Consider the following 10,824-nt stretch of genomic DNA (forward strand, 5'->3'; position numbering starts at 1 on the left):
CATTTAATGCGGGCGGAACCATTCGGCGCACGGGAGAGGGGTGTCGGGGAATCCGACAACGACGCGCACGCTTGTCGAGCCGCCGAGCTGAGGGCTCACGGTACCGAGGGTCCAAACAACCAACACCGGTGTCCACGTCATCAACTTCAAGACGAGCCAAGTCGGTGATATGCCAAAAGAGAAATCACAATCCGACCCCCCCCCCCCACACACACACACTCCCCCCCCCCCCCCCCCCCGCGGGGACGAGAATGGACTCGACCTACTCAATCATGCACTTCAGTATACACTGCAAAGAGCATGCTTTCACCTTTAGGATTGTCCGCGCTTCTTGAAGTCACCCTGGATTACTCTTTTGGATCAAGCAGGTACGCACAGCTATCATTTTGTTCTTCCTTTTTTTTGTGATCATGACTAACACGCGCACACAGTCTCGCGCACCACCTCGTGTGCTCTGAATGGGAAGTAGGTGGAAGGCGACTGTCGGATCTTGATTTTTATAAATAGGTTACATGCAGGGTGTAGTAGGGGTTGAGACAAGAAAAGAGAAGAAGAAAAGAGAAACAGTCTTCTTTGACCTGCTGTCGGTAAACATATCCAGGCACCACAGCCAGAAGTGTGTTAACCAAAAAATATGTATTTATATATATATATATATATATAGATATATATATATATATAGATATATGTCTAATTTCCACTTGCACCATATCGGCTATCCATATATAGTTGGTAGGATCTGGTGTGCAGCAGTTTATAAACAATACTCGCGGTGCAAGCGCGTCATCATATTTAATGGCTCCATGAAGTCAGCTGTTCAAAGAAGACATGGAGGAATACTCGGGGAATCGGCCGGACTCATGTCCTCCGACAACATCCCATGGGGGTTCAGCAAACTTTCCACCAGCTCAGCACACACACACACACGGGCGCGCGCACACGCACACACGCACATTCATCTCTTCCTTGAGTAATTCTTTGGACAACACACACAATCGCCGCAGCATCGGGTGGACGGATTATTTGTTGCCGCAATAAAAGTGGAGAGGAGAATTTAAAGAAAAGAAAGTAGAAGAAGAAGAAGACTGTTCCAGGAGATGGATGAACAGTGTCTCTTCTTTTATTTTATTTAAAAAAAACATTGTTTTATTCACACGGAGACACACACAGGGTGGAGGTGGGCGGGGGCATCTCCATATTAGGAAAACGTGTCCTATACGTGGGCTAGTCTACATGGCACCGTGTAGCGGGAGCTGCCACTGAGCAAGGCACAGGTGCCAGCAGCCCGGAAGTGCTCCTCTTCCTCGGATCTGAACCCCGCTGGAAGATCTCCGGTGTGCGGCATAATATTCTGTATTTCATCCTTCTTTTCTTTTAATCTCTGCGCCGATTCAAGCTCTCTCTCTCTCTCTCTCTCTCTCTCTCTCTCTCTCTCTCTCTCTCTCTCTCTCTCTCAAGTCAGCTGCATGCGGCGCGCGTGCGTGATTGCGCGTGTTTGCTGTTGGATGGAAACATTTGGCCGAGGAGTAAAGTAAATAGGGGAGGGGTTGGGTCTTTAGTGTGTGTGTGTGTGTGTGTGTGTGTTTGTGTGATAGCGGGGGGAGTACTGTGCATTACACCCCCCCCCCCCCAACACACACACCTAAAATAATGATGCACCTACAGGATGTGAGCCTTCTGTTATGGTAAAGAGACACAATGGGATTAAGCTGCGGGGGGGAGGGGGGCAGACTAATTAATGATGGTTCTCTCCTTAACTCCATTACCCGACATGCACATGTGCAGGTGACTGTCCCAGAGTGAGTCTTGTGTGGGCACAATACAAAGTGTGCCCCCCTCCCCCCTCCCCCGATCAGATTGCGCAGATCTATCTGCGCGTGGCTCCAACCCGATCTTTCTCGCGCACGTATCGTGAGAGTTATGGGGACACAATAGTTCAGCGTCCCTCGTCTCCTCTTCCTCTCCCCTCGTCTCCTCTTCCTCTCCCCTCGTCTCCTCTCTGGACACTTCTAGACTAAACACACATCAGCTGATCCCGCCGATAGGAAGCGCCGGAGGCACAAGTGAAACAAAGACTATACCACGACACGTGCGCGAGCTCCGTGCGCGTGGACGGAGGTGTGAGTGACGCGGGGACAAACTTTTTTAACATCTGTTTATGCTTTTTTTTCTTTTAATCTTCTCGATCTTGTCCCCCCCCCCACACACACACACAGGGCTTCGTTCCATTCGTGGTGCGTTCTTGTGGTCGCGAACGCTCCGCCATTTGACTCGAGTTCGATTAGAATTACTTTCGTTAGAGAGAGAGAGAGAGAGAGAGAGGGGGGGGGGGGGGGGTCTGTGTGAGTTTAACACTATTGTACTTCCTCGTAGGAGGAGGGCATTGTGGGAATTGGTGTATACACAGGTCCCGACCACTGTCATGAGGAGTAAAGTCAGACTTCACTATAAACAATACTCTGCGAGTAAAGTTTATGAACGCATATAAGTTATTTTCTTCTAATTGGTGATTGGATCGATTAGTCTCTTTAATGTTTAAAAAGTGTCATCGATGTCCTCGTTCAGTCAAAGAACCGTTTCCTCAATCTTTCCTTTTTATTCGCTCAGTCAACGCACACACATCTGTGTCCAATGTTTATTCGTATTTTAAGACACATGAGATCGTAATATAATATATGAATAACAGACCACTGTACAACCGACACTTCTTTAAATGTAATTACATTGCTTTATACGGAATTCACTTCGTTTGCCAGTTTTCATCTCACGAGTCACGATATTTCCGACAACACCTGAAGGCGACAACCGTGAAACAAGAAGAGAGAGAGAGAGAGACTTAGACAAACAGCGATATATATATACAGAGAGAGAGATAGACGTAGATAAACAGCGAGGGAGAGAGAGAGAGACTTAGACAAACAGCGAGAGAGAGAGAGCGAGAGAGAGATAGGAAAAGAGAGACTTAGACAAACTGCTAGAGAGAGAGAGAGATAAATAGAGAGAGAGAGAGACTTAGACAAACAGCGAGAGAGAGAGAGAGAGCGAGAAGGAGAAAGAGACAGGGAGAGAGAGAGAGCGAGACGGAGAGAGGGAGAGAGAGAGAGAGAAGGAGAGAGAGAGAGAGACAGGGAGAGAGAGAGAATGAGAGAGAGAGAGAAGGAGAGAGAGAGAGGGAGAGAGAGAGAAGGAGAGAGAGAGACAGGGGGAGAGAGAGAGAGAGCGAGACATGGAGAGAGAGAGAAGGAGAGAGACCTGTACTGCTCCAAAACAAGGAGATAGGAATTCTCCAGGCGTCATAATAATTGCACGCGCTCTCTTATCTCCGCCCTAATCTGGACTCTTTAAATTTCGTCTTTTTTTTTGGAGAGCGGCACCGGTCCAGCTCCCCCCCCCCCCCCCACACACACACACATACACGCACTCACAAATACGCCCCGCCCCCTTCTTCTCCTTCTTCTTCTTCCTCTTGTTGTTGGTGTGTGAGTGCCTGAGCTCCGCGGTGCGTTCCCCGGTAAGAAGTGTCTCGATACGTGTGGTTGTGTGTGTGTTCGTTGTGTTGCTTCGGCTGGTGTCTCACGGAGTGTGCGGTTTCCGACCCGGTCGCGTTGCCCCTGAAGAGGGCCCAGCGGGCTGATGAGGAAGAGTGCGCGTGCTACAGCGGAGATAAGGGGCCGTTTGGGGAGGAATGTCTGACAACAGAACGACTGACAACAAAACGACTGACAACAGACAACAGAACGACTGACAACTGACAACAGAACGACTGACAACAGAACGACTGACAACAGAACGACTGACAACAGAACGACTGACAACAGAATGTCTGACAACAGACAACAGAACGACTGACAACTGACAACAGAACGACTGACAACAAAATCACTGACACCAGAATCACTGACAACATAATAACTGACAACAGAATCACTGACAACAGATCGACTGACAACAGAACGACTGACAACAGAATAACTGACAACAGAACGACTGACAACACAACAGAGTTGAGACTTACAGTGTGTGCGTGCATGTGTTTTTGTGTAAGTGTGTGTATGTGTGTGTGTGAGCGTGTGCATTTAGGTGGTGGGAGGGGGGGGGGGGTAATGGCGATATGAGTATTGTACTCAAGGAATGATCTTTTACAGAAATTCACAGTGTGTGTGTGTGTGTGTGCGCACAGGATCATCAAACTGTGAGCCTTCTGTCCTCAATACCCCCCCCACACACACTTTGATATTGTCTTTCCGTGGTGTGTTGTGTGTTTTTCTCTCCAGTTGTGTGAAGATACAGTATTTTCTTCTGTACGGTCACATAGAGAAAGAGAGGGAGAGAGAGGAGGGAGGGAGGGAGAGGAAGAGACGGAGCGTTGTGCTGCAGACAGGATAACATTGTCTCCCCTCTTCTGTCCCGTTTCAGGCGTGATGTTAAGCGTTGGTGAGATCACACGCCGGCCGTCAGAGCGCCACCTGTTTGCCGACCCGTGAATAGCAGCAGGAGAGCGAGCGTCTCGAAGGTAAACACGAGTCAGACGCCTCCGGGAGAGAAAAAAATGTCAATAAATAAATGTTGTGTTTTTTCTTAATTGAGTTCGGTGTTTACTGGCAGACTTTTAAAGTCACACTCGGGTTTTTATGTGTCTAATCGAGAGGGGAAAGTCATAAACGTGTGTGTGAGTATTTTCCCCTCTTGATATGGTTATGTCATCGAAAAGTCGTGCAGACACTCGTCACGTCTGACATCACCTGTTGAGTTTTTGCTAAGGGAGAAACAAAGGGAACAGGACGATGGTTGGACGGATCGGTTGTCTGATTCAAACATGGTTGGCAGCTGATGTTGAATCGAGCTCGTTCCGCTGATGCAAAAACGCTTCTTCTTCTTTTTAGCTGTGGCAGATGCCTCATATTCACAACCCGCCCCCCCCCCCTCCTCCACCCCTCCTCCTCCTCCCCCCGTGAGCTCATACATGACTCGAGTGAAGCTATTTTTAAAATTTGATTTCTTTTACGGCTTTTCTTGCCCTCCGCTTCCTTTGTCTCTTTCCATACGTTGAATAAATCCCGTATACATTGGACTCAGGGGAGGAAATTAACATGTTTTAGGGGGCAGTTTTTACCCCACTGACTGACATCAAGGGGCATTTTAAAAGAAATTGGGGTCACTTTTTAAAACTTGTGAAATAACATTGAACCTTTTGTTAAAAAATAATATATATACTTATTTAGGCTTGCAGTATATGAGCAATTGTCATAAAAATGACAATAATTAGACTATTAGGCATTAGTCTACATATTCAAAGTGTTTTCTTATATTTGTACAACAAAAAACAAACACAACATAAATCAGAAAATCATATTCAATTTTATTGTTATTTTTTCGTGGTTAGTTATTGTTATTAACTTACAAATTATAACTTTTTTCTTTGTTTCATTATAACTAAAAAGTATATTTATTGTTTTTGTGTGTGTACCTAGTACAGGCAATACAGACAGGACACACACAACAAAGAACAAAATAAAACGCTATTAAATTATCTAAAGTATGGGGCATCTTTTGCCCTCTCCTGGTGACATATTTCTATGGGGCAGTTTTGCCCTTTGCCCCGGTGTGTTTCAGACGCTGGTTGGACCTCTGTCAATACGGCTGTTTGAGCTCACTCTCCCATCGCCGCTGCTTATCGCGATCAAACTTTCAACTCCACCGTGACTCTTAGCCCCTCCGAAAAAAACACACCAGACTTTTCTTTTTGTGTGCAAAGTTCACCACCCCTCCACTCCTTTTTTTCTTCTTCCTGTATCTGTAGGAGAAAAATTACCAATTACATTTATTTTTTTCCCCATCCTCTGCCTTCAGAATGCCGAAGTGTTTTATTGGTGTGGTGGGAAACAATGAGGACAAGGCCGGGCTTTGTGGTGGCAGAAATGCATTTTTAACCCGTGTGAATGAATGGAGCCTCACATTCCACAGCAGCAGGCCCTTCGCTGAATGGCAGCACTAACTCGGCTGTTTTCATTACTCATTACTGCCTTGTGCCTTTTCACCGTGGACGTGGTCATTTACCTTCACCAACGGGGGTGGGGGGTGGGGGGTCAACCTCAATGGCATAAAGACCCTGTCATATAGGGGATTTTGTTTGAGGTAATAATCACTGAGCTGGATATCGGGCAAATTTCTTTTTTCACCTTTTTTTTCTTTTCGGCTCATTGCTACGTTTTTTTTTTTAGCTTACTCAGCAGGTATTATTAAAGCTACTACAATACTTTTTTTTTAAATGCATCAAACGACTTTTTTTTGTTTCGATTTTCTTCACAATTTTTCTCTCACGGTGTCGTTTTTTTTTCCATAATAAAAAACAAACAAATACAATACCTGCTAAAAAAATTAAATAAATTGTGGATTATTTAAGAGCTAAAGAGGCAGATATATTTCCCTCAGGGCGTGGGGTTCAACACAACAGCTGTAAGGAGAGTGAATATTGTACTCGCATCCATCAGGCGGCCTGGAGACATAAACCCCAAACTACTTCCTAAGGTCACTGGATATGTAAATGAGCTACTGTGCTGGTCATACCAACTTCAGTAATGCATATTTCTGCTGCCCCTGAGTGGCCAAAAGATCTCTCACACTGGGTTTATGATCGGGTTTGTAATAATCTTCTTTCACGTTGTCTGAATGCAAGATGTTTACTCTTGTTATCAGGAGCAGCTGGTTAGTCTCTCTGTACTGTCCTGGGCAGTGGCTCATGGGTGTCATGGCCCGGTCCGACAGGCAGTGGCTCATGGGTGTCATGGCCCGGTCCGACAGGCAGTGGCTCATGGGTGTCATGGCCCGGTCTGACACGTGTCAGCGTGGACCACTGGGCCTCTGTGGGTGGTTTCCAGCACCTTGTGGAATTTACGTCTGGAAGAGATCCAGAGAGAGCCGGTTTGGTTTGTGCATACTTATATACTTATACATTTGGTCCTTTTCCTTGAGTGTAATTGCTCCCCTGCTCATGTTAGCATTGTGTGTGTGTGTGTGTGAGTGGCTTTGAACTGGAATAAATATGAAAAATACAATAAGTCACAAGACAGACACTCAGTCCACGTCAGTTAGGAGGTAATCTTACGCATCCGGTCTGATCGTATCAAAGAAAGCAGAGCACAGCCGGTCACATCTTTATGTGGCATTATTTTTATTTTAGGGAGCTGTTTATTATTTTTTGGGGGTATTAAAAAACGAAAAATACTACGAGGTCTGGTGTCAGCTCTGTGGTGACGGCATTGATTCCCCCACTGCATGGTGGGGGTTTCCTCTCTGAAAGGGCAACGTCTCTGTGTGTTAGCCTAGAAGCACCGAGCTCCTGGATTAAATTATAAATGAGCCCTCCATGGGAAACATATCGCTCACTGCTCGCTGTAATCAGACGGCATTTACATTTCCTGTGGCTTGTCATCCGACACATTTCCGGTTTATGTCCATTCGGTAATTCACTCAAACATTCTCCGTCGCCTAGTTTTGTCAAACTTTACAAAAACAGGCGTGGGCGGTTCATAAAAGTTTATTTTCATTTTGCACCTCAAAAAAAAGGATCAATGGAGTCTCAGCCGAGCCGAGCAGCAGAGTCCAGGTAGAGAACCGCGAGGGCCCGATGGCCGTCTAAATTAGACCCCAAGAAAATGATGTAGTAATCGGAGGATTAAGATAGGAGAGGGGTTAGCTGGTGGGGGTTCGGGGGGGGGGGGGGATTAAGGCACAGGGCCTTTTGTCGCTTCCACCCATGGTGGTGTAGCGTTAGGGGTCAACTGTTGCGCATACACACCGGAAAATTAAGGTGCTATATGGAACCGCAAATGGTTCTTCAGAGTGATGCCGTAGAAGAACCATTTCGAGTTCCACAAAGAACTTTTCAAACCAGGGTTCTTTAAAGAACCATTTCCTCAAAGAGTTCTTCAAAGAACCTATAAAGGTGTCTCAAAAAACCTTCAAAACATGGTTCCTTAAGGCACCATTTCTGGTTCCACGAAGAACCTTTAAAACCAGGGTTTTCTAAAGAACCATTTCCTTAAAGAGTTCTTCAAAGAACCTATAAAGGTGTCTCAAAGAACCTTCAATACATGGTTCTTCAAAACACCATTTAAATAACCTTTCAAACCAGGGTTCTTTAAAGAACCATGTCCTTAAAGAGTTCTTCAAAGAACCTGTAAAGGTGTCTAAAAGAACCTTAAAAATGGTTCTCTGAGGCACCATTTCTGGTTCCATAAAGAACCTTTCAAACCAGGGTTCTTTAAAGAACCATTTCCTTAAAGAGTTCTTCAAAGAACCTATAAAGATGCCTCAAAGAACCTTAAAAATCGTTCTCTGAGGCATCATTTCTGGTTCCATAAAGAACCTTTCAAACCAGGGTTCTTTAAGGAACCGTTTTCTTAGAGAGTTCTTCAAAGAACCTAAAGAGAATCCTCAATGAAAAATGTCCTCCACTGTTTGTATTCTCTAATAACACGGCGTGGATCGCAGCGGCCCCGTAATCAAGGTGACACCAGTTGTAGGCGTGGAACACGCGGTACTCAGGCGCAGCCATGTTGTTCAATACGCATTCCACAAGCCTTATTAATAACAAGCGGCGTTGCCACATTTGCACACGCCCGCCGTCGTTAAACATCGAGAGCCGAACTCATAAATAGAGTCGCGATAAAGTTCACGCTGAACGGCCCAGACAGACGAGCGAGTGTGTGCTTCCTGAATTACACACCGATGGACATGAAAGAGTTCACGTGGAACATTTGAAGTCGCTCCACGCTGCGATCAGCGGGCCTCAATGAGTGATGAAAGCAGACGATCCCATTGGCTGAGCACGCGTTAGCCAGCTGCGGGCTTTTAACACTCATTGGCATTTTCCTTTTTAACTGTCATTTCTTTCAATTCTAGCCGACATCAAAAATGTTTCTATGAAGTTTTTCGATATGATTAGATATGGTGGAATCGGTGCGAGTGTGTAGCACTCACGCGATCAACTTTACCAGAATTCGCGCTAATAATAATAATAATCTCATCAGACGTGCGATGAAAGGTTGGAATCAGCGTTTCAATCGGAGCGGCTGATAATCAGAGTTGGATGTTGACCCCATTTATCAGCAGCGCCTCGTGTTCACATTAACTGAACTGGCTACTGAAGCCCCGCCTCCTGCCATGGCCCTGCTGAGGCCCCGCCTCCCTCACTCCTTCTGTTTACATGGATCGTGGTTATCTGGATCGTGGTCCATGCCTACGACAAACTATTCATACGCTCTGCCATATCTATTAAATGTGTTCATGTAACTCTGTTCTTCTGGTCACATGACATCTATTGTTCATCTGGTCACATGACATCTATTGATCATCTGGTCACATGACATCTATTGTTCATCTGGTCACATGACATCTATTGTTCATCTGGTCACATGACATCTATTGTTCATCTGGTCACATGACATCTATTGATCATCTGGTCACATGACATCTATTGTTCATCTGGTCACATGACATCTATTGTTCATCTGGTCACATGACATCTATTGATCATCTGGTCACATGACATCTATTGTTCATCTGGTCACATGACATCTATTGTTCATCTGGTCACATGACATCTATTGTTCATCTGGTCACATGACATCTATTGTTCATCTGGTCACATGACATCTATTGTTCATCTGGTCACATGACATCTATTGTTCATCTGGTCACATGACATCTATTGATCATCTGGTCACATGACATCTATTGTTCATCTGGTCACATGACATCTATTGTTCATCTGGTCACATGACATCTATTGTTCATCTGGTCACATGACATCTATTGTTCATCTGGTCACATGACATCTATTGTTCATCTGGTCACATGACATCTATTGTTCATCTGGTCACATGACATCTATTGTTCATCTGGTCACATGACATCTATTGTTCATCTGGTCACATGACATCTATTGATCATCTGGTCACATGCCATCTGTTGTTCATCTGGTCACATGACATCTATTGTTCATCTGGTCACATGACATCTATTGTTCATCTGGTCACATGACATCTATTGTTCATCTGGTCACATGACATCTATTGTTCATCTGGTCACATGACATCTATTGTTCATCTGGTCACATGACATCTATTGTTCATCTGGTCACATGGCATCTATTGTTCATCTGGTCACATGACATCCATTGTTCATCTGGTCACATGACATCTATTGTTCATCTGGTCACATGACATCTATTGTTCATCTGGTCACATGACATATATTGTTCATCTGGTCACGTGACATCTAGTGTTCATCTGGTCACATGACATCTATTGTTCATCTGGTCACGTGACATCTAGTGTTCATCTGGTCACATGACATCTATTGTTCATCTGGTCACATGACATCTATTGTTCATCTAGTCACATGACATCTATTGTTCATCTGGTCACATGACATCTATTGTTCATCTGGTCACATGACATCTATTGTTCATCTGGTCACGTGACATCTAGTGTTCATCTGGTCACATGACATCTATTGTTCATCTGGTCACATGACATCTATTGTTCATCTAGTCACATGACATCTATTGTTCATCTGGTCACATGACATCTATTGTTCATCTGGTCACATGACATCTATTGTTCATCTGGTCTCATGACATATATTGTTCACCTGGTCACATGACATTTATTGTTCATCTGGTCACATGACATCTAGTGATCATCTGGTCACATGACATCTATTGTTCATCTGGTCACATGACAGCTATTGTTCATCTGGTCTCATGACATCTATTGTTCATCTGGTCACATGACATCTATTGTTCACCTGGTCACATCT

General features: G+C 44.9%; 1 protein-coding gene across 5 annotated transcripts in view; it reads left to right on the forward strand.

Moving 5' to 3' along the window:
* The first annotated feature begins 278 nt into the window (after positions 1-278).
* Positions 279-10,824, forward strand: part of znf516 (zinc finger protein 516) — a 51,931-nt gene continuing 41,385 nt past the window's right edge. For 4 of the 5 annotated variants that reach the window (XM_056444036.1, XM_056444041.1, XM_056444042.1 and 1 more), the window contains exons 1-2: positions 279-368; positions 4,417-4,513. The gene's annotated coding sequence lies outside the window, so the exon portion shown is untranslated. Of the gene's footprint in view, positions 369-3,444; positions 3,512-4,416; positions 4,514-10,824 lie in introns of those variants that run through there. The other variant, XM_056444037.1, reaches the window with a different exon arrangement.

Source organism: Pseudoliparis swirei, chromosome 22 (genome assembly GCF_029220125.1).
Source record: "Pseudoliparis swirei isolate HS2019 ecotype Mariana Trench chromosome 22, NWPU_hadal_v1, whole genome shotgun sequence".
NCBI lineage: Eukaryota > Metazoa > Chordata > Actinopteri > Perciformes > Liparidae > Pseudoliparis > Pseudoliparis swirei.